Source organism: Mobula birostris, chromosome 4, assembly GCF_030028105.1.
Source record: "Mobula birostris isolate sMobBir1 chromosome 4, sMobBir1.hap1, whole genome shotgun sequence".
Lineage (NCBI taxonomy): Eukaryota > Metazoa > Chordata > Chondrichthyes > Myliobatiformes > Myliobatidae > Mobula > Mobula birostris.
In genome coordinates this window covers 154,465,675-154,491,543 of record NC_092373.1, presented here as the reverse complement: position 1 = coordinate 154,491,543, position 25,869 = coordinate 154,465,675, and the positions used below count along the sequence as shown (strand labels likewise).

The 25,869-nt window shown below is 37.5% G+C and overlaps 1 pseudogene; it reads left to right on the top strand.

The window, feature by feature from the left end:
• Nucleotides 1-931: 931 nt before the first annotated feature.
• LOC140196047 (uncharacterized) lies at nt 932-24,607 on the top strand (annotated as a pseudogene).
• Nucleotides 24,608-25,869: the final 1,262 nt, after the last annotated feature.

Here is a 25,869-nt window from a genome sequence, read left to right as displayed (position 1 = left end):
TTTGCTTAATGAGGACTGCAGTGTGTTCTCCCAAATTTCCTTTCCTGAAGTTCGCCATCAATCCCTTGATCTTGCAGACTTTGAGTACGAAGTTATTGTTGCGACACCACTCAACCAGCCAATCTATTTTACTCTTGTATGCCTTCTCGTTGCCATCTGCTATTTTACTGACATTAGTGTTGTCATCTGGGAATTTAAAAGTGGTATTTGAGCTGTGCTTTGCCATACAGTCATGAGTGTAGAGAGAGTAGAGCAATGGGCTAATCAAGCAACGTGATTGTCAGCGAGGAGGAGATTATTACCAATCCTTACTGACGGGTCTCCCGATGACAAAATAGCAGATCCAGTTGCAGAGAGAAGTACAAAGGTCCACATGCAGAAGCTTGGTGATTAACACTGAGGGGGTGACGGTATTGAACGCTGACTGTAATTGATAAACATCAGCCTGAAGTATGCCCATGCAGTAAATACGCATTACACCAAAATAACGTGAACTTCATTTTCTAAGCATCATTTGCTTATGATGAAAACCAGCTTTTTTTAATCAATTTTTATGGTAGACCAATGTTTTCAGGAAACTACGTGCCAAAATAGAAATGGATTATGCTAAGAGCACAATTTCACGAATATCTCTCATTTCTACTATTATTAGCATAATTTATAGAACAGCCTGGTGTGTTAGTTTAGCTTTGTGATTTAATTTGAACATACTACTCCCAAATAATATCACAGAGCAGACCGTATTAGGAGTTTCAAAGCTGAATGTCAGTTTTCTGCATCAGAGAGATTTATTTCAAAAATTTGGAACTTTTCAAAGGTTAGTACCTTTGAAGTAATGACAGATATCAATCAGACGTGGTTTTGACGTAGAAACGGAAACCTATAGCACAACTTGCCTTTATGTGACTCAACCAAAGAGCTGCTGCATTGAATGTAGATGAAGCTGCTTCTCACTGCTGCTAAAATGAAACTTAATCAGGATTATTTACACTTGTTATGGGCATTACATTGCATCCAAACATTAGCTCAAGTAACTGCAGGTACGTTTATGTTTTACTTCCTCAAAAATAAAACTGCTTCTAAGTTTGCTTTTCTAATAGTATTACTTTAATGGATATGCTTGGGTAAATACTGCAATAGATATCCTACCGTATACTTACACACTTGTAATGCTGCTTGTCGGTAGCAAATTTATGTTCATTATCTGAGGCATAAGCAGTTGATTGCTCTAAGTTATTATTTTTTTCACTTAACAGTAGTCACGGAGAAGAACAAAGTCTTTCAGACCCCTCCTGAAATAAAAGCTTTTGAGGGAGACACAATAAATATGCAGTGCTCTTGTGAACAGGACAAAACAATTGAAAGTATCAGAGTAGCCTGGACCAAAGACTCAATGCCATTACTTCAGGTCACTACAATGTCTCCAGTCCGTGTCAACAGAAGTTATTCTTCAATTAATGAAACAACTGCAAATCTTACAATTGAAAATATCATCCGGAATGATTCAGGAACGTACTTCTGTGAAATATTTGTTGAAATACCAGTACCAGTTCAAAAAGGCCAAGGGAATGGAACAAAATTAACTGTGAAAGGTAAATAGCCATTAAAATCCTCTAAGTATATGAGGGGTGATTGATACGTTCATGGCCTAAGGTAGAAGGAGTCAATTTTAGAAAACCTAGCACATTTATTTTTCAACATAGTCCCCTCCAACATTTACACACTTAGTCCAGCGGTCATGGAGCACACGGATCCCTTCTTTGTAGAAGTCGGTGTCTTGGATCTCCAGAAACTGGTCCACGGCAGGGGTGATTGATAAGTTCGTGGCCTAAAGTAGAAGGAGATGAGTTATTAACTTCAAACTTTCTGCATAATCACTCAAAGAGTTGAACTGCACATGCATGTAATGAGAGCTCTATAACTCATCTCTTTCTACCTTAGGCCACAAACCTACCCCTGCCGTGAACCACTTTCTGGAGGTCCAAGATGCCAACTTCTACAAAGAAGGTATCTGTATGCTCCACGACTGCTGTACTAAGTGTGTAAATGTAGGTGGGGACTAAGTTGAAAAATAAATGTGCTAAGTTTTCTAAAATTGACTCCTTCTACCTTAGGCCACGAACTTAAAAATCACCCCTCATAAATACACACACAATTCTCAAACAATTATTTTTAATCTTTTTTTATTATGATGTGGTCTCTGATTTTTGGAAGTAGAATAATGTAACCGATTGCTTTGCACACATAAGATCAATCACATAATTGTCATATCAATACCTTTTGTTTAAAATGGTAGCAGCAGGACTCGGGGTTAACAGGGTAAACTTCCTAGTTCCCATTTCAGTATTGTTTATGCTAGTGTTAGTCTGGGAAATCACACATATATGCATAATGAAAGTGGTATCATATCTATTGGTTATATTAAATGAACATGAGGAACTAAAGTAATATGTATGAACGTCATAAATTTGAAATAAAAATGAGATGCTTAATAGGAAATCAGGACAGAGTAATTTTAGTGGAACAAAGGTGACTTCTCATCTTCTCGTTTTTTTTCCCAGTCTTGATGAAGGGTCTTGGCCTGAAACATCAGCTATTTACTCTTTTCCATAGATGCTGCCTGGCCTGCTGAACTCCTCCAGCATTGTGTGTGTGTTAATTTGAGTGGAAGGCCTATGAATATTTCCACCAGTTACCATTTTTCTTTGCAATATTGATTTTACAGATAAAGTGATATCACAAAAGAGAGCAGTTGATGGCAGCTCAGTGGGAATTAAATTGGATTAGTGTAGGATGAGGATAAATGGTAGCTTCTAGTCAGTTTTGATGATTATATGATCCTTTGAAAATCTCAGGGCAAAGCCGGTGAAAATTACAAACAGCAAACACGATAAACTTAATTCACATGCCTCATTCTACAGCATCAATATTCAGTACTATAAACCTTATATTAAATTCTACAATGGATTCTCTAATGTATTACCTTAAAACAACACACAAAGTGCAGAGGAACTTAGAGGGTTAGGCAGCATTCAATGGACGGAAATGGGGAGTTTCATCTCACCTAAGGTCTTGAGCCGAAATGTTACCTATCCATTTTCCTCCATCAATGCCGCCTGATCCACTGAGTTTCTGCAGCACTTTGTATGTTGCTCCAGATATCAGCAGCTACAGTCTCTGTGTGCGCATTATCTTAAAATGTTGGTTTGCAAATAATTAACAATACCATGGGGAAAAACTAAATTCACATAAGCAGGATACATAGATATATTCACACAACACCATTCACCATTTTGATTAGAACATTGATTATTTTATCACAAGTGGGTAAAGAGTAAGAGGCATTCACAAGAGTAATGAGCTTATTACTTAAAATGGAAGAAAGTAAAAGGAAACGTGAAGAATAAAGAACACAAGAGAAAGGAGACTGGCGTTTTTTAGATACTAGACCAGTGCTGTGTTGTGCACAAAGTGATTATTGACCTTTATGCCGTACCTTTTATGATTGCTTAGAATATGTTTTCAAGAGATTTCTTTGAATGGGATATTATTAAAACAATTAAGCTTTGTTTATTTGTCAGTCGCATCCATGGCATTATCTGAATGGCAACGGCCATTTCATTATGTCCAACAAAAATCTTGGGAATTTGAAGAACTCAAATACAATTAATATGTTAACACAAACAATTATCTAGTATTCTTTAAGTACTGTTATGCCAAGATTTTTGTATTGAGAAGTGAACTTCAATAAAGCAATGTGATTACCGTAATCAGGAATTAAACACTGGGAAGTTGCAACTGATCAAATAAAAAAGTTTTCATTTTCAGTTTTCATATGACATAGTTATGTTGCAGTCAGCGGAAAGCTAAAACAGAATAAGGCTACACAGATTAAGTAAACATAGATTTCTTGATAAAATTCAAATTAGACAAAAAACTTCCTCTGTTATAAGTTAGTTTACTTCTGAGTGATGGTGGACTTGCTTTGTATGAAGACTATTCCTTGGCTGCCGGTCATGACAGAACAATTTGGCATACCTGATCTCATTATGCCCCCAAATATATCAGAAGGAAAAGAAGTTACTCAGCAAGAACTAGGCAGACTTATAATTTATTCACACACCCATCTTTCCAGTATGATTAGGCTTTCAAGATAATATTAAATGGCTGAAATTTAAATGGTATTCAGAATTGTATTTTAAAATATTAGCACACAAATATTCAAATAGCACACAGCATGCAAAATTTGGAGGGCTGTACCCTCCAAATATCCGGACCTGCCTCTTGGCTTTTTTTTTGCACTCCCTTACTTTCCCTTTTCTATTTTATATTTATGATTTATAATTTAAATTTTTAATATTTACTATCGATTTGTAATCCAGGGAGCGCGAAGCGCAGAATCAAATATCGCAGTGATGATTGTACGCTCTAGTATCAGTTGTTTGGCAACAATAAAGTAAAGTAATGTAATACATTGCCTGTTTTAAAGAAGGAGATATAACACATGTAGGGATAAGAATAAACTTCAATAAACAAAATTACAAGGTGAGAGATAAAGAGAAACATTTTCAAATAGAAGTTTAGAAGGGTTCGGAACATCCTGCAAAAAATTAATGCACAAAAGATGACAAATATTTCAAACAAAAGAAATATTAACCACTTTAAATAGTTTATTGTGAGCAAAAGGATTGCAAGGGACAAGATCAGAACGGTAATCCATGCTTGACACCAAAAGAGATGAGGGAGATTTTAAGTAATTTTTTTGAATCTGTATTTAGACAGGAGACCGACACAGGGTCTATAGAAGTGAGGCAAAGTGACATCAGCTTCATGGACCCTATACAAATTATAGAGGAGGAGAGATTTGGGTGGATAAATCCTTAGGGTCTGACAAGTTGTTTCCCCAGATCCTATAGGAGGTAAGTGCAGAAACTGCCAGTGATCTAGCAGAGATAGTAGGTCATATCTAACCAATCTCATAGAGTTTTTGTGCATGGTAGGTCATACCAAGCCAGTCCTATAGATTGTTTTGAGGAAGTTACCGGGAAAGTGGATGAAGGCAAGGCAGTGGATGTTGTCTACATGGACTATAGTAAGGCACTTGACAAGGTCCTGCATGGGAGGCTGGTCAAGAAGATTCAGTTGCTCGGCATTCTGAATGAGGTATTAAATTGGATTAGACATTGGCTTTGTGGGAGAAGCCAGAGAGTGGTCATAGAGGGTTGCTTCTCTGACTGGAGGCCTGTGACTAGTGGTGAGCCACGGGGATTGGTAATGGGTCCTTTGTTGTTTGTCATCTATATCAATGATCTGGATGATAATGTGGTTAACTGGATCAGCAAACTTGCAGATGACACCAATACTGGGGGTGTAGTGGACAGTGTGGAAGGGTGTCATGGCTTGCAGAGGGATCTGCATCAGCTGGAAAATGGGCTGAGAAATGGCTGGTGAAATTTAATGCAGACAAGTTGTGAGGTTTTGCACTTCAGGAGGACAGTGAACAGTAGGGTACTAAAGAGTGTGGTAGATCAACGGGATTTGGGAATACATAATTCATTGACAGTGGCGTCACATGTAGATAGGGTTGGAAAGAAACCTTTTGGTACATTGGCCTTCATAAATCAATGTATTAAGTACAGAAGATAGAATGTTATATTGAGGTTGTATAAGATGTTGGAATGGCCTAATTTGGAGTATAGTGTGTACTTTTGTTCACCTAACTAAGGAAAGATGTAAATATGGTTGAAAGAGTACAGAGATAATTGACAAGGATGTTGCCAGGTCTCGAGGACCTGTGTTATAAGAAAAGATTGAATAGTTTAGGACTGTATTCTTTGGACCTGAGAAGATTGAAAATAGATTTAATAGAGGCATACAAAATTATGAGGGTTACAGTTAAGGTAAATGCAAGCAGGCTTTTTCCACTGAGGTTGGGTGAGACTGCAACCAGAGGTCATGGGTTAAGGGCAAAAGCTAAGAAGTTTAAGGGGAATGTGAGAGGAAACTTCTTCACTCAGAGGGTCATGAGAATGAGCTGCCAGCACGTGGTGCACATGAGCTTGATTTTAACATTTAAGAAAAGTTTGGATAGGTACATGGATGGTCAAGGTATGGAGGGCTATGGTCCCAGTGCAGATCAATGGGAGGAGGCTGTTTAAATGGACTAGATGGACTGAAGGGCCTGTTTCTACACTGTACTGACTTTAAATGTTGCTTTTTGTTCAATGCATGATTCAACATCTTTGCTGGTGAACTACAGCATCTCTACCCATCTCAAGGTTTGTCATGCATCTTGGACTTCGCTTATCATCATGATTTTTTTTGGAACTTGAATAGTTGGCCAGAATTTTTCATCAGAATGTTGGGAGTTTTAATCTATTGATTATTTTAGAATGGAAACCTTACCAGTTTGTCACTTATCAGAATCAATTTTATCATAAGAGCTACCCCGTAAACTGAGAACATTGCAAGGTAAATTAAAATCCAAATTTCTAAATATTGATATGAAATGAAACTCAGTTCCAAAATTTTTGTGACAAAATGCTGGAATTAATTACGTGTATTCTGTTAGACCTTGATACACATTATTACTTTATGCATTTTTATTAGAGGCATTGGTTAACCATGTTTGCAAATGCACTGTGGTCAGGACAAACATGTTTGCCGTTTGTTGTTTGTTTCTCTGGCTAGTACATACGAGAACTTTGAGGATTCCACAAGATTACACTATGATAGTGTGGCTAGGTCTTATCAACATTTAGCCAGTGCACCCTTCAGTTCCATTTATGACAGATTAAAATTACTTTTTTTGTTTTCAGATGTATGCTGGAATCAGGTTTTGTAAAAATATTTTTATTGGTCAGTTTCCGTCATTTGTAACATCAGGAGACAGAATATAAGATAAATAACACACACAAAATGCTGGAGGAACTCAGTAGGCCAGGCAGAATCTATGGAAAGGATAAACAGTTGATATTTCAGGCTGGAACATTGACTGTTTACTCTTTTCCATAGATTTTGCCTAGCTGCTGAGTTCCTCCAGCATTTTGTATGTGTTCTTTTGGATTTCCAGTATCTGCAGATTTTCTCATGTTTAAGATAAATACTTATGGCTCATGGCTACAGAGGGAGAATTCTGTTCGATGCAGTTCTATTTCCTATTGTAACACAGAAAACTTGTGTATCCCAAACGTGTCATTAGTGAGTACCTCTTCTTTCAGTTAGTCCTGACGAAGGGTCTCGGCCCAAAACGTTGACTGTACCTCTTCCTAGAGATGCTGCCTGGCCTGCTGCGTTCACCAGCAACTTTAATGTGTGTTGCTTCAAATGGCCCTTGATGGGTTGAAACTTTTTCCCACTTTCAGCTGTGAACATTTTGAAAATTTGGATGATAACCCTCCAATCATTTTCGAGGTTCATCAGAGAACTAAATAAAATCAAGTGTGAACTGCCTGACAGAACTCAATTTTAAACATATCAGTGCTTACCTTAGCCAAACCATCACAATATTTTTGCAGTATTATGACATAACAATTGAGCGAATAAAATTAGACTTCAGAGTAATAAAAATGAGTTTAGATGCAGATACAACATTTAACTGATTCATTTAAATACACCTATTTAAAACCAAAAAACTGAAACGTGGTAATTACATTGTCCATGAATACATATCTACCTTTAATCCAGGTATTTAAATTATGAATGGTATAACAAAATTTTTAAATAATAATTTAATTGGAATTATTTAAAATAAATCCCCAGGGCCTGACAAGGTGTCTAGTGGAGGCAAGTGCAGAAATTGCCGGGGCTCCAGCAGAGATATTTAAAACATCCTTAGTGACAGGAGAGATACCAGAAGATTGGAGGATAGCCAATGTTGTTCCACTGTTTAAAAAAAGCTCTAAACATAAACTATGAAATTATAGGCTGGTAAGTCTAACATCAGTTGTGGGAAAGATATTGGAAGATGTTCTAAAGTACCAGATATATAAGCATTTGGATAGACGTGGACTAATTAAGGATAGTCAGCATAGCTTTGTGCATGGTAGGTTATGTCTTGATAATCTTATAGAATTTTTTAGGGAATTTACCAGGAAAGTGGATGAAGGCAAGGCAGTGGATATTGTCTACATGGACTTTAGCAAGGTATTTGACAAGAAGGTCAAGAAGGTTCAGTTGCTCTGCATTCAAGATGAGATAGTAAATTGGATTAGACATTGGCTTTGCGGGAAAAGCCAGAGAGTGATAGTACAGTAGATGATCGCCTCTCTGACAGGATACTTGTGACTAATGGTGTGCTGCAGGGATCAGTGCTGGGTCCTTAACTGTTTGTCATGGATATTAATGATCTGGCTGATAATGTGTTTAACTGGATCAGCAAATTTGTGGATGACACTGAGATTGGGGGTGCAGTGGACAGCAAGGAAAGCTACCATGGCTTGCTAAGGGATCTGCATCAGCTGGAAAAAATGGACTGAAAGTGGCAGATGAAACTTAATGCAGACAAGTGCAAGGTTTTGTACTTTGGTAGGGCCAACCAAGGTAGGTCTTACACAGTGAATGGTGGGGCACTGAGAAGTGCGATTGAACAAAGGGATATAGGAAAACAGGTCCATAATTCATTGAAAGTGGTGTCACAGGTAGATAGGATCGTAGAGAAAGCATTTGGCACATTGGCCTTCTTAAATCAATGTATTGAGCACAGGAGATGGGATGCTATGTTGAAATTGTATAAGACGTTGGTGAGGCCTAATTTGCAGTTTTGAGTGCAGTTTTGGTCATCTACCTACAGGAAAGATGTAACAACGTTGAAAGTGTACAGAGAAAATTTACAACGATGTTGCTGGATCTGGAGGACCTGAGTTATAAGAAAAGATTGAATAGGTTAAAACTGTATTTCTTAGAGCATGAAAGATTGAGGGGAGATTTGATAGAGGCATACAAAATTAGGAGGGGTATAGATAGGATAAATGCAAGCAGGATTTTTCCACTGAGGTTAGGTGGGACTACCACCTAAGGTCATGGTTAAGGGTGAAAGGTGAGAAGTTTAAGGGGAAATAAGGGGAAACCTCTTCACTCAGAGGGTCATGAAAATGTGGAATGCAAACTCCATTTCAACATTTAAGATAAGTTTGGATAGGTACATGGATGGTAGAGGTAAGTTCTGGTGCACGTCGATGGGAGTAGGCAGTTTAAATGGTTTTGGTATGGACTAGATGGGCCAAAGGTCCTGTTTTTGTGCTATACTTTTCTGTTAATTCAATTAATGCTGTTACACTCCATCACAGCAAAATCAAAGCGTATCCATGTCATAAAGTAAATTATTGCTGGGATTTTGGGCTCTTTAAATTTACATAAAATGCTTGACCTTCCTTTGGGATTGCTATTTCAGTTTGTCATTCGGTCCTTTCCAAATAATTTTATTCTTACCAGGCAGGCTACTAGCTGACTGAAGCTTTACATTTGAAGGTGCGTAAAACCAAGAGTTATCTGATTTAATCAATTTCATAATGGTCAAATTAAGTTAAAACAGAGCCCATATCTATCTTTATTCAATATATCTTTCTATTTGACCTTAATTATCCCCTAGTTAATTTAGCCTTTATTCTTTATATTTAAGGAATTAAGATATTAACTAAAAATATTAACAGAAGTTTCAAAACATTTTGGTGCCTCTTGTCTATTTAACATCTAAGAACCTTTCCTCTGAGCCATGAAATTTTTTAATGTCTCCAAATTTTTATCTCAAAGGTGCACAGACCATTAAAAACTAAATGATATAAAGCCTATAATTTCATGGATAATTTTGCAAGGCACCAATCAGCTGAATAAGCATGCATCAGATATTATAATTGTCAAATTCATGGCTATGAAAGAGGAAAACATTTTAAAACTGACATTGCAATTATGATGGAAAAAGCTGTGAAATTAACATGTTTAAATTCTTCATGAAATCCACACCATGAAGAATTAATTATGTTAAAGCAAAATCACTTATTTATGATGATCTGTAGCAGTCAATTAGCATTCAGCAAAGCTCTGCAAACATGAGCGATGGGTTGATTTTTCTTAGTGATGTTTTTAAGAGAAGCTGTTTGGGCAGATTACATGAATGCTTCGGTGCTGCAGATGTGAACAGGAATGAGACAGATCAGCTGGGTCGAGTAGTGGCACACAACATTGTTGCACTCAATGTCAGTAATCCCAAGGAATTGTTAGTGGACTTCAGGAAGACAGCGGATCAGCAGTGGACAGGGTGAGCAGCTTCACATTCCTGCGTGTCAACATTTCAGAGTATCTGTCCTGGGTCCAATATATTGACGCAATCATGAAGAAGGCATGCCAGTGGCTATACTTCATTCGGAGTTTGAAGGGATTTGGTATGTCACCAAACATTATAGATTTCCTCAGAAGCATGGTGGAGGGCATTCTGATGAGTTGCATCATGGCCTGATATGGAAGCTCCATTACACAAGATCAAGCGAGGCTGCAGAGGGTTGTAGACTCAGCCAGGTCAGCACAGACACAAGCCTCCTCACCAACGAGGACACCTTCAAAAGGTGGTGCCTCAGAAGGGCTGCATCCATCATTAAGGGCCCTCACCATGCAAGACATGCCCTCTTCCGCATTACTACCATCAGGGACGAGGGATAAGAGCCTGAAGATACACACTCAATGTTTTAAGAAAATCTTCTTCCTCTCTGCCATCTAATTTCTGTATGGTCCATGAACCCATGAACATTAGCTCATTATTCCTCTATTGCAATATTTAATTATTTTATTTCTTCTTGTAATTTACAGTAATTTTTTATGTCTTGCACAGTACTTCTACTACAAAACAACAAATTTCATGACATATGTCAGTGGTAATAAACCTAATTCTGATTCTGATTCCAAAGGTGCCATAGCATTCTTTAATTACTGTTGGAGCAAACTGAAAAATCGGACAGAATTGGTGGGGGAAGGGGCCGATTTATTAAACACTGGTGCGCACCAGACCAGTCGAAGCTGGTCTACCTGAGCATGAATTTGATACAGCTTTTGCATTCTCAGTTGATGAATTTACCAGCAAAGCTACATTTTGATAACAGCACGGTGATTGCAGAAGGACTTAAAAAAATAGTAAACTGTTACATTTTGTAACTCCAGAAATTAATTGGGAGGCTGAGAAAATGTGTCTACTTTGTTTTGCTTCTTTAGTGAGGTGCACACAAATGACATGATGGTGTAATTGCATATGCCATTCAAATACCTTTACATAAAATCCTTAATGAATTATATAAATAAACAAATAATGCTTAATCAAACAATATGTTTACAACATTACTAAAATATCAAATACACAGCACTTCTCCCTGCTTAGCTATAAAGTCCAATTTAATATGGAATGCATCTCAACTCAATACTGTATGTAACATACTGCTCTCTGTACACTGTGTAATACAGTGACTATGGAAACATCAACGGCACAGTAAATTTTCAATTGTCCCATGCAGGCCTAAAGATTTCATTGCTGTGGAGGGCTTCCAACTCCTGTTTGGTAAGGTCTTTCCTGACAAGGAAGGGGAGGTATCACACTGCTTGGCAGCTGAGACCCGTTGGCTGTGAAACAATCTCAGGTTCTGGGGGCTACTCCGTGGTGGTTGTGGGAGTTGGTTACTGATGCACTATCAATTACTCCAAAAGACTGGAAGTAGAGTAAATACTGAAAGGCTTTTATTAGCAGTAAAATGTGACCTTGACCATGCCGAGTATCTGCCCTGGACTGAGAGGAGGAGCAATGGCACAATCACCTTTATTCAGGGACTTGTGGGAGGAGCCACAGAAGCAGTCAGCAGGGGGCGTGTCCAGACAGGTAACCCAGTTACAACATATATATACGGTTTACCACAGTTATGGGACTGCATAAGTGGTTCTGATAGCTCTGGACGCGTTTTTTTTCGGGACGTGTTAGTATCCTGAACAGTGCATGGCAAGCTGCTTAAGCTACCGATCTTTCCCAAGCCACTAGACAAACCTTTGAGCCAATGCTTTCATTTTAACCATGTCCAGATGACTGGCATGTAGCTCCCCCGACATTTCTGCTCTCAGCTTGGATGGTACAAAAACTTTCAATCCCCATGTAAGGCAACCCCTTTCAAGGGTAAGTTTATCCTGGCACTGGTAAAAATAGGGGAACTGGAATTTCTGCCGCACATTCCAGCCACTTTGGGTTGCGAAGTAGACCTGAGGCAGGGAGAACACATCAAGACAAATGTCCTCTTCTGTAAATTTTTCAGGTATTTCCTTTTCCAAGGGTAAAGAGAACAATCCATCAGCATTTCCATGATTAGTCATCCTCTTGAATTCGATCTTGTACTTTTCTCCTCCAAGAAACAAAGCCCATATCTGCAATCATGCTTCTGCTGTTAGGAGATCACCCTTCCGTGGATTGAAAATGGACACTCACAGTTGATGGTTGTAATGAAGGTAAAATCTGCCATACAAATACTACACCTCAAACCAGACTCAAGACCTCTCTGTCAATCTGCATGGAAGATTTCTCCTCAGCAGTAAGGGAGTGTGATGTAAAGGCTACACTTCCATCACTCATAACACGTGACATGACTGTGCCTTTACCAAAAGGAGGGGCGTTACAGGCAAGCTTCACTGGGCGATGTAGATCATAATGTGTGCGTACAGTATCTGATGTCATTATTTCCTTTACCTTTTTGAAAACCACCTCACACTGCTTGTCCATTCCCATTTCTTCCTGATCTGTAGTAATGAGTTCGAGGGATGGGGTGCAGTAGCCGGGTTGACAGGGATCTGTTACAGTAATTGACCAAACCCAAGAAGGACTACAAATGTGACATGTCCTTTGGCCTTTGGGCATCCACCACTGCTTGAATTTTCTCAGCACATTCATGTTATGTTGTGCGTCAATGGTGCGAGCACAGAAATTGATGCTTGACGTAATAAATTCAGACTTGCCGTCTTGTGCTCTGAGCCCATAATCTTCCAATCATTTTAAAATTTTCTTGAGGTTTTGGAGATGTTGTTTGTCATCCTCACTAGTAATAACAATGCCATCCAGGTAACACTGATTTCCCAGGCAGCCTTGGGGCACCTGGTCCATAGCTTTCTGCCAGAGTGCAGGTGCAGATGCTACTCCAAAAATATGTCGATTATAGTGATAAAGTTATGGGTGTTTATGGTGAAATACAATTTGGACTCTTCTTCCATCTCCATCTGTAGGTAGGACTCAGCAAAGTCCAACTTGCTGAAGTATTTCCCTCCAGAAAGATTTATAAAGATATCCTCTTATCTGAGTAGAGGGTGTTAATCTACTATCAAAACTGGGTTGATGGTGACCGTAAAATCACCACAGATCCTGACAGAGCCATCCTTCTTGGCTACTGGGACCACTGGCATTGCCCATGGGTTCCAGTCAACCTTGGAAAAAATTCCTTCAGCCTCCATGCGATCCAGCTCACTGGTTACATCATCATGAATGGTATAAGGAACTGCTCAGATTTTGGAGAACTTGGTTTCCATTTAACATTCTTTTACTCTTGATAGGTTTGCTTTCCTTGAACAATGCTATGGCATCATCCAGTACTTTTCTTAATTTGCTTTCAGGTGACTCTGTTGCAGTGGTTGTGGCAAGCAAATTGTAAATGGATATCCAATCAAGTTATAGTTATCTCAGCCAACCGCAGCGCCACATTACTGGGGCTCCTGATTTTATCACATGCAAGCTCAATGTGGCTTACTAGTTGTTATATTTCATTGTTATGAATGTCATTCCCACAGGAGTTATTTTGTCTCCAGTATAAGCTCTTAGTTGGATTTCTGCAGACTTCAGTTCAGTATCTTTGAAATCCCATTCAAACTCATTTTGTAGAATGACAGAAACAACCATGTCCAATTCCATTTTAATGTATTTGCCATTCACTTTTGACGTACACCATATTGTTTGTCTCCTGTTGGTTTTCACATTGTAAATCTCATGGCTACTCAGTCATGTGTCACTCACAAAATTATCAGATTTTTCATCAACAGCTGCAGATTAGTGCCTTTTATGAAATGGCTACTTGACACTTTAGCTTTTTCTCTTCCCTGTGCAGTCCATTTAGTTTTGTCCCCCCAACATGCTCTCTATCTGTCCTACTTTGTTAATTTTATGCAAGTTTCACCTTTAAACCTGTATTGGTCTGGAGTATGTGAGTGTCTGCCACCATGGTAACACAATTTGTTTGGCCAGGCAGGTCTCTCTTTAGCTGTTGCAACTTTGTTCGTGCTCACTTTCATTCCTGACCGAAACTCACCTGCTTCTCCAGCTGCTATCTCCATTGATGCAGCAATTTCAACTGCTTGTTTAAATGTGAGTTCTCTTTCAGTTAGGAGCTGTTTTTTGAATGCTTCTTGTAAGATTCCAGAAACTAAATCTCTCAGTGCATTATCAAGCCTATCACTGAATTGACAATCTTGGACAATTTCTTCAGTTCAGCTATGTAAACTGAAATAAGACTCCCCTATGTTATGATTCTGCTTATGAAACCTAAAATGTTCTGCAATCAAGAATGGTTTTGGTTTAAAAGTTCCTGCTTTACATTTATGATATCAACAAAGCTCATTTGGCTGGTTTGCTTGGAGCAGTTAAGCTTCTCAGCCCACTGTATGCTTTTCCACCCATTGCACTCAGCAGCAGTGACACTCACTTATCATCTGCTATTTCCTTTGCTTCAATTCATTCAGGATGCAATATCCAGTTTTCTGTTATGCAATTGAACATGTCAATATTTCCAATGTAGACAGCCATTTCTGTTTTTTTTTGTTATTACCCGGTACTCACTGTTTATTTACCCATGGCAATACTCATTGTTTGTTAATTTTGCTTGTTTTCTGCTTTTTTTTAAACTTGAATGTCTCACTCTCTCTCCCCTTCCGAAAAAAAATTTGCTGTGCTTTAACAGGTAGGTAATCACCTCGTGTTCATTTTAAAACTTCCTCGTCACTACTGTTATTTTTTGTTGCCCCAGTAACTAATCAAAAGGAAAACATTGGAGCTGGAATGTTGGTCTACTTAGATTTTCTTTTCACTTTTGTTTCAGTGAGTCATTCATATTTAATATAGTGATGTAATGACATATGCCATTCACGTACTTCTTATGTATAAACCATTATGAATTATGTAAACAAAGAATGGTTAATCAAACAATATGTTTACAATATTACTCAAACATTAAATACACTACAACTTTCAGATTCTACAGTGTTTCATCATTTGAGAATGACTGTGATTTAACTTGAGAGTTATATTACATAGTGTAATATAAATCTGATTCCTACTCAGAAGGCTGTGCATACAAATCCACAAAAACTTAAGTGCAAATTTTGTCTAGCATTTCATTGAAAATGATAAATGTGGGTATTATCTGATGTGTTTAGTGGAAAAAGAACAGAAAATGGTAGAAATATCTGTCTGGTATTTCTGTATAGAGAGGAACAGTTAATGTGGATGACCTTTCATTGTAACAAGGCAAAGTTAGAAAAGAAGCTCGATGTAATTTGCAGAGAAGAGGAAGGATGCAGAGAACAAAGGAGATGAAGTAGAAGGGCATCACGGATAAGCCAGGAAACTACACACCAGTATATCAGTGGTGGGAAAGTTTTTGGAAAAGATTCTGAGAAACAGGATTTATTTGCATTTGGAAAGGCAAGGACTGATTATGAATAGTCAGTATGGATCTGTGAATGGGAAATCATGTCTCACAAATTTGATTGAGCTTTTTGAAAAGGTAATAAAGAGGACGTCATCTGAATGGACTTTAGAAAGACTTTGACAAGGTCCCGCATGGCGGGTAAGCTAGTCCAGAAGGTTAAAACACATGGGATCCAGGGTGATCTGGACAACTGGAGACAAAGGTTGCTTGCAGATAGGAAACAGTGGGTGATAGTAGAGAGCTGTTTTTCAGATTGGAGGTCTATTACCAGTGGATGCCACAAGGATTAATGCCATGTCCTCTGTTGTTTGTCATATATAGTAATGATTTGGATGAGAATGTAGGTGACATGATTAATAAATCTGCAAATCATAGCAATATTAGTGTGCAGTATAGTAGGCAAAAAAGGTTTGCAAACAACTGGGAAAGTGGGCAAAAGAATAGCAGGTGGAATTTATTTGTCAGTGGGAAATGCTGTATTTTGGGAAGTTAAGCCAAGGTAAGACATGAACAGTGAAAGTTCAGGCCATTGTTGAAAGGAGAGACCTGGGGTGTACAAGCACATATTTCCTGAAAGTGGCAACATAGTAGAAATGGAGATGAAGAAGACATATGTTTACCTGTCCATATCGATGAGGTAATGTGTTCAAGAGTTAGGACACCATATTACAGTTGTAGAAAACATTGGATAGGTTGCACTTGGAGTATTGTGTGCAATTCCAGTTTATCACACTTATCACACAGGCGGGAGAGGGTGCAGAAAAAAACATACAAGAGTGTTGCCTCGGTAGAGGGCTTGAGTAAGAAGGATAGGCTGGATCTGTTTTCCCTTGGACAAAGAGGCTGAGAGGCAACATAATAGAGATATATAAAATTAGAGTTTACTTAAGGCATATGGAGATATGTATTATGTATGTATCAATCTACTCTTTAAATAATTAGTGCTCCTGTTCCCATACCGCTGAGTATTGTTCTCTGGGCATGACTTGTATTCCAGTATTCTGTGATATTTATTTGTGATTATCTTATTCTTATAAAATAATTACAAATCAATACCACAGAATATAATCTTATTCTGATTATACTTTACTGAAAATATTGTCATGTTTAAGCAAGGCCCTCCATGATTTTAATGACCATTGTCAAGTTTGCCTTTTGGATCACAACTTAATTCCACCTTGTGACTTTTAGTTCCATAACCATTAAATACTTCTGTTTCTCAAAAATCTTTCAATTTCAGTTTTAAATTCCAGAATAAACCCTGCATACAGCAACATTTTGTAAGGAGATTGCTAAATTTCCACTATCTTTTCCATGAAGAAATATTCCTGAGTGTCACTCTTAAGCACCCAACTCTAATTTAAAGATCAATTCCTATTCTGCCTGTCCCACTGGATGAAGTTGTATCTCTGTCTTGTAAATAATTCAAAGACCATTAGATTTTCTACAAAAACAAAATAAATTTACTCTATGAATTCCTCCATTTAATGCATTCAGCTCTGTCCCTCTTTGGCAACTTTAAGAGGTTGGAGAATTGACGTATTTTGTACATAAGAAAGGGACGTAAAATAATTATAATTTTACAGCAGCTCACGAAATGTAAGATCAAATTTTTGCTTTACACATCAGGTGGAAGATCACAAAATAATTTGAGAGTCTTACAATGTTTTTTGCATAAACTTTTTAATCTATTAGGATACACCTTAGACAGGACGTTAAATAAGTTGTCTCACACTGTTGCTATTTTCATCAATATTCACATTTTGATGAGAAACAATATTTTAAGTCATCACAAATTTAAAATTAACAAATAGATTTTAACATTAAAAGGAATCTTTTTTTGGAAATATCATGATACTCAAAATGTGTCGGCATGGCAGTGGAAACTGCAAGCTGTTTCAAACTCCTGTGAGTGCACATCTCACACAAGCTCTCATGGTCCCAGAACACATCCTACACAGTCCAGGAAACTCATCAATGCCTCTACTTTCTGAGGAGGCTGCAGAGAGCTGGACTATGCTCATCTATACTCACGTCATTCCCTCCTCCCTGCTCGTAAACTGTTTGTCCCCAGGAACACAACACTCACAGTTACTTTTTCCAAGCAGTAAGGCTGATCAGCAGCTTCATCCACTAACCTACACCTCCACGTCCCCAACCACCACTATTTTATTATTTCCTGTCACCTTACGTGCAGACACTTCTTTATGGACATCCAGTACTACCACTTTATGGACACACAGTACAATCAATCGATACGTATATAAGCTATCTTATGTATTTATATTTATTGTGCTTTCATTATTATTATCGTATTCATTATCTTTCGTAGTTTTTTGTGTGCTGCATCAGATCCAGAGTAACAATGATTTCATTCTCTTTACACTTGTGTACAGGAATTGACATTAAAAAATCTTCAATCTCTGACAGTATTTTGTTCCTCCTTCAGCAGTAAAGATTAATTTCATTTAATTTGTTAAATCTGAAACAATTATTTTCTATCTAGTGTATCACAACTACAGGCCTGAACTTGCTGCATTGATACTGTTGGTGATATTGGTTCTTGCAATTTTGTGTTACAAGCAACAGCAAAAAAGGCAAAGAGATGCAAGCGTGTCAGGTATGTGACCATTAACAATTGTTAAGAATGTGGTATTCAAACTGGATCAGAACTGAATTTAGATGTAGAGCCTAAAATGCATTGACTTGATACAATATCTTCCCTATCCATTGATTTATATCCTTAGATTACTTTTGAGGCACAATGCAAATAAAGGCATTGAGTTTGTAGTGGTGGAATTGCAATTAACCGCACTTTGCTTTGGTTGTCCCATGGTGCCCGATGTTCCACAAAAGAGCATAATGGATGAGATCACTTTTAATAATGAAAACTCTTTAACTGGATTGCCGATGTCTAATATATTTTATTTCCTTATAATACAAAAGGGGGCCATTTGGCCCACTTATCTATTCTTCCTCCCATGCCTGAGAACTTCTGCCGTCCTACCACCCTCAGCAATAATCTGCTTCTCACCTCACTATATCCACAGTTACTAATGAACCTTTAGGTTGAGGAAACAGGAGCAACCAGGAGAAATTCAAATAGACTCAGCAAAGATGTACAGACTTCATACAGATGGCACCCAAGATCGGAAACATGGGTTAAAGGTACTCTGTGACAAACTCCCTTAGCTTCCTAATTCTTTGGGATTACTACAGAGTATTTCATTATAATCTAGTGGCACAACCACCTGGATATAATCGCTGGGAATTTCTATCACATCAGAGCTGTTTCTGCCCAGCTGATATAATATTGGCAGAAATGCTACTGAACCCTTGTTTAGCTGTGTGAACAGGGTTTCCAACACATTTATGGCAAAGCAACAGCAATGGAATGGTTAAAAACTTCAGGAAAAAAATTAGACAGAGAAACAACACTCTTCAAAAATGTTTTATTATACTCATGCTGAAAGTAATATTTCAGAGATCATTCAACAATTAGCAAACCTGGTACATATTTGGAATCAGCCACCAGAAATAATGGTTGAGGTGGGCACATTAGCAACAATTAAAAGCCGTCTGGATAAAGACACAAATCGGAGAAGTTTAGAGGGCCTTTATCCAAATGCAGGCAGATGGAATTAGTTCTTTGTGCAACAGAGTCAACATGGACAAGATGGGCCAAAGGGCCTGTTTCTGTGCTGTATGACTCTCTTTCTCTTGACCAGATCTTATTCCCAATACTAATTATTAGGCCTTATTCCCAATGCCCACATTTTCCATTCAACCTCTACTCTCTTTTCATATTTAGCCGGCACTTATCTTCAGTTAAGCTGCTAAAAGCAGATTTTCCACAATGAGCGTCTTGATGAGAATCTATTCTGGATCTGTATGGAAATAAGTGGTGTCGTGGAACGGGATCTGAACAGGGAAAACAAATTGGCAGCTGGTCAATTCACAATCTGAGTCTTAGCTAACACGCAAACTCTCTGACATTCAGAAATGTAACAAAACTATCAAGGAATAATCTTAGAAACTAAAAATAGCACATTTAAACAAATTAGTAAACCTAATTAATATGAAAAAAATGAAATTTTGATAAAATATACCTTTCTCCCTAGCACTTGTTCCTTTCCTTTCAAATTAATTGTATCACCTAGCTAAGGTGAGACAACCAAATTCCTCAGCTGAAATTGCTGGGAAGTTGCAGGAAGTTAATACTCTCTTGGATTCCACTAGTGTTCAATGGCAGAGTTTAGTCAGAAAAAAAAATCAATTACCTTTCAGGATTTCTGCACTACGTATATAGACATGGGAATTCTGAGCACTCAGCTGGTAAATGTCATTGGTTTTGCACAGAACCACTGGGATTTCTCAGGAAAATCCAGCCTTCTAAGATCAGTTCAATTACGGGGCATACCAATATTGCAAATGGTCACATGTTCTTCTACTTCTTATGAATTTCTTCTCAGTTTGTAATTTTACTTACCCAGACATGTAATCATGTCTTAAACAGTGATGTCCACTTGTAAGGGAACATCATCAAATTTATAGAATTTATTTATTTTGGATCTGAACTAGAACTTTTTAACCTAGGAGGTAAGTGGTCAAAAAAATCAAAAGCACGATATGCAAGCATTGTTTATCAAATGTGATGTGGCTGGATATTACAAATTATGTCTGAGGACACATTGAATTCATATGAATTAGCCAGGACAGGAAATGCAGGTCTCACAGTGTGGTCAGCCAAGCTTTCTAGCAGTGATGTTAGCAGCTGTACACCAATACAACAAATGCAAAACTTACTTGTATGCAATTACTAATTTGTTATAGCTGACAGTTTAAGTGGATTCTGACACTTCTTAAAATTAATACACTAACACTGTTCCAACTCACCACTGAAGTATTAAGTAGTGCAAGATGCATAGGAATGGTGAACTTTATATGCATTGAGTTTGGGTAAGTATGTTTGTATCTTTCTCTGTCCACTTAATGAGGATAAAAAACGGGCCATGTTTGTGCTTCCACTAACAAGAAATCAACATTACTTGTATTTATTTTCCTATGAATTAAAAGTAAAATTAACTTCGCATTGACAAAGGATATCTAATTTTTAATGTATTCTAACTTACTTTTGTCAAGCACTTTCAAATAATTTTAGACATCAGTAAAATAACAGACAATAATGCTGTTTATATTTACATGAGCTAGTGGAATTATGGAATTTAGAGAATTTTTATTTTTTTTTAGTATTTTACATATCATTTAATAATATGTTGCATTTTCATTGCTTCTCTTCAGATGCACTCACTGGATTTGCAAATACTCTGTAAGCTAAAAACACTAATATTTGCAGATTGTGTTGGACAGGCTTACGTTTGATTTCATAGAATCTTACTGTCACTTATTGTATTAATTGTATTCATGTTCCATGAAATTAATAGTCCCTGATTCATTAATTCATGCACTTTGTATCAGTTGGTGCAGTGGCAGAAGTAATCAATGAAGAAAATCCAGAGGATAGAGGACATGAAGAAAGCTTGTCTTCAAGAGGCTCATCCCATTGGGTATGTCGGAAAATTGAAAACTAATTCAATCATATTACCAATTTCCTTGGGTTATTTGGATTCTTTGAAAAAATTTCTTTTGTTCATAGACCCATAAATATTGCAGGTTAGTCAGTTTGAAAAATAGGAAAAGGACAATAAAATAAACAGAAAATCTGGAGATGATTATCATTTGTGGTGTAAGAAGCAGAGTAAATGGTAGGTACTACATCTCAGTTGTATAGGTAGGTGCTGTGAGTAGAGTGGAATAATTGAATCAAGAAATTGCAGAGGGAAAAGAATGCTCAAAGTGTGGAGGAAGATGTGTTTGATAGTGATAATATTTTTCAAGTGGTGGAAATGACATATGTTTGTATGATGCAGAGCTGGGCCAAGAAGTGGCAAATGTCATTCAATTTGGAAAAGTGTAAACTTTGGAAGGTTGAACCTGAAGGCTCAGTACAAGATTAATGGCATGATTCTTAGCAGTGTGGAGAAACAGAAGGATCTCAGGGGCCACATCCATATATCTGCAAAGTTGCTGCGTAAATTGATATGGAAGTTAATAAAGATATGATGTATTTGACTTCATTAATTGAGGAATTGAATTCAAGAACCACGAGGTAAGCTGCAGCTCTATAAAACTCTGGTTAGGCCACACTTGGAATATTATATTCAGTTCTAATTGCCTCATTATAGGAAGGATGTGGAAGATGTGGTGCAGAGGAGATATACCAGGATGTTGCATGGATTACAGAGACTGTCTCATGATTTTTGATGAATGGTCTCAGCCCAAAATATTGACTGTTTACTCTTTTCCATAGATTCTGCCTGGCCTGCTGAGTACCTCCAGCATTTTGTGTGTGTTGCTTGGATTTCCAGCATCTGCAGATGTTCTTGTTCTTGTGAAGAAAGGTTGAGTGAGCTAGGCTTTTTCTCTTTGGAGCAAAGAAGGGTGAAAGAGACTTGATAGAGATGATAAGAGATATAGATAGGGTAGATAGCCAAGAAAATAGTCAAAGCCTTTATTCCTTCTACTAAAGTGCACAGCTATACACTTCCCTGCACTGTATTCCATCTGCCACTTCTTTGCCCATTCTCCTAATCTGTCCAAGTCCCTCTGCAGACTCGCTGCTTCCCCAATGCTTCCTGCCCCTCTACCTATCTCTACATTGTCCACAAAGCCATTAATTCTGTCATCCAGATCACTAACGAGTAATGTCATGAGAAAAAATAGGTCACAATCTCATAAAGGAACTGAAACCACTTCACAACAGAAAAGAGGGCAGTATGATAGCACACTATAGTGTGGACTAGTCCGCTCAATTCTTGGTTACAGGGTGAACAATCCAAAGTATAATGCAAATTGGGATTGGCTCAAATCCTTAGTAATGATCATGCCATGTTCTGAATTATATGAAAATTTACAAAATATTTTAGGAAGGCTTGGGGTTGCAAAAGCTTATGGCTGTAAAGCCAGTATCAGCATTAATGGACTTCCTCCTATTGATTGGGAATGAGTAATTTGTGTTCTGAAAGCAATCTGAGCAAAAGAAAACTATGATTATTATCAAGAGATCCAGTAACTAACAAATAACACACTGCTTTTCCAGCTGACTTCATCACTTTATGAATCTTTTGATTACTTCACAATCAAACAAGAAGAAAATGAAGAAACGTGTTGCAATGCATCGGACGGTTGATTACAAAGAAGAAAAACATTTTCAAGACTGAATTTGTGTTTTGGCTTTTCATAATTTCAGACTAAGTCTAAATTACAATCCTGCTGAAAGGTTTGCCTTGTCATGTGCATTCTTGGAGAAGAATCTGATATTTGGTTTTAAGTGCTACAGTTTGTTTGACCATGAAGCAGAAGGACTAAAGTGTTGACATACCATTCTCTTTATTGCTTTCAAATGTTTTATGGAGCCAACACCAAATGATGCAGGATCATGTTCTCTGAAGGAGTTAAGAATGGCATGGGATTAGGCTTTTAGCTGGAAGAACTTTGTAATGTGGGGCAACTTGTAAAGGAGAAAATCAGAGAGTAAATAAAACTGTGTAGGATACCCTCACAATAGACGGTTTATGGGTTGTAAGAGTTTTCCACCATTTCATTTTGTTTGCTATAGTTTGCATCTTATTCAAAAAAGATCATAGAATAGCTTTGGTAGTGGTGTGGATTTGAGCAGCTTTATAAAAAGGTTGGATGTTCTCAATCTGAATTACTTTGCTGTGTTGCGTTTTGAGAAAGTGGCACCCAGACGGAGACAGGGGGACTTTATTATGGGATAGCGAGGAAATTGACAGCAATAACTTGTACTTCTATCCCACTTAAGCACCTTTAGGTAAAACAAATCAAGGTATTTCACAAGAGCAACTGAAGTAATTTAACAGAACAGAATGAGGGGAAGTGGCCAATAGTGTAATCAAGCCTACAGCCAAATATGAATGATGACGTTTCAGCAGTAGATTAGTTATGACAAGAATGAAGATAAGCAGTGTTAAAGAGGTGGAAACTGGGTGTCTTAGAAACGGTGCACGTACAGCATGTGGTCCAAAGTACATCCTGGGATTGTGAATTGTTTGGTTCATTTTTAAAAAATCAGAAAGGGGAATGGAATTGAAGGTGGTGAATGCATGGAACTGAGAACAATAGTTCTTATTTTCTCAATATTCTGCTCATCCTATACTACATGTTGAACAAGCAGTCTGACAGTTAAAAGTCAGTGCAAGGGGTCAAAGAGGTGATGTGAGATTAAGCTGGGTATTGTCCGTATACATGTAAAAACAAATGGTATGTTGTTGAATGATAGTGAGAATGGATATCATGTGGCTAAAAATAAGAGAGGTTGATGGATAGATCCTTAGAGGACATCAGGTACAAGAGTGCAGATATGTGATGAGAAGACACTGGAAGATGGAAGCAGTTGAATATCTCTCTACCCAGCTGGTAGGGAAAATTGAAGGTGGATGGTGTGGAGAATCTCTTCAAGTAGAGAGGGATTATGAATATTGCATTATTTTTATTGCACTTACATGCAGTTTGTTACTTTGATGGCAGAGGTTTTGAATAGTTTGCAGGACCAAAATCTCAATAGGATGGATCTAAACTAGAATTTCTAAAAAAAGATTACAGGAATATAGGACGCTCTCCATTAGTGGAGGTTAGAAATGGATCATTAAAGTTCAAGGATGGAGAAGCTAAGGGTTTCCTTTATGAGGAAAGGATAAAGATGGGAAATTTAAGGAAAAAGATAAAGTAAGTCATGGATATATGTACTTTTCAGGTTGCAGACATTAAGTTAAAAGTAAATTGGCACTAGGTTTGGCAGTAAGGACACCTTCTTGGTTTTCTCTTAAAGTGATGACATAAATAAATTTTGAACCTATAATTATATTTTTATTATTGTATATATATATTTATACATACACACACATCTTTTATCACACAGAAGGAAGCCATTCTACATATCAAATATATGCTGACTCTCAAGGATTTCTTGTCAATCCTATTCCCGCATATATATCCCTGTAATCCAATTCCTCTCATGTTGATTCTCCCTTATTTTCCTGTTACTCGACAAGTGAAGAAACTAAAGCCCAGTCACAGGGAGAATGTGTAAAGTCCTAATAGACAGCATCCAGTGTCAAGATCAATCTCAATTCACTGGAGTTGTGGGCTGGAATGCTAATAAACTGCAAACAAAAAGATAAGTTTGAGATTTATTTCCAACATTGGTGGGATAATTTCTAATATTTTATTATGTATCTTGCTGGCATCATAATTAGAAAATTTATTAGTGCAATAAACCATTCCCAAAGTATTATTAGCATAACAATTCAAAACAGACTGCACCAACCCACATACATATCTGCACAGGAAATGGAACATTTCTGCGTTCTGTATCAGGCAATCAGTTGACATATTGAGTCAGCCAACCGGAAGAAGTATGGTTTCCACAGCACTATTTAATAATTTCAATCCTTGAAGTAGAAGCTAACTTTTTTTTTCAAAATCGCATTACAATAAAAAAACAACAAACAACATTCTAAAAACTGCAGATATTTTCTAATAATATTACTCATTCATCATTAGGGAAAAATGTTGAATAATTGTCTATGAGAAAAGAACAGGGAGTGGTTAGGAATATTACTGTACTGAGTAGATGAGAAACCCATAACTAACATGATAATTAGTCAGTACAGCAAATGGATCCAATTCCTGACTCCCTACCTAAAGCCTATTATTCCACCTCCATTATACCATGATAACAACTAAATGGTTATTTTGAGAAAATGATTAATGCTATTGATAGAAAATTCCAGCAAAATTCAGCCAGGGCCACATATTAGTAAATGGGAGAAACACTAAATGGTTTCTATATAGCTGTTTATCAAATAGACATCCGGAAACTTCAATCTGTTCCAATTTTGACATCAAATTCTGGCCTTGAAACTTTACAAAGCAGGGAAGATGTCTTTATCGTCTATTTTATGAGGAGTGAGAGAGAAAAGAGGCCAATAGCATGGGCTTCTGATTATCTCGGGCCAGAGTCATGGTGGAAGACTGTGTTACCAGGTGTTCAAAAGCTCTTCAATGTCATTAAATGCAC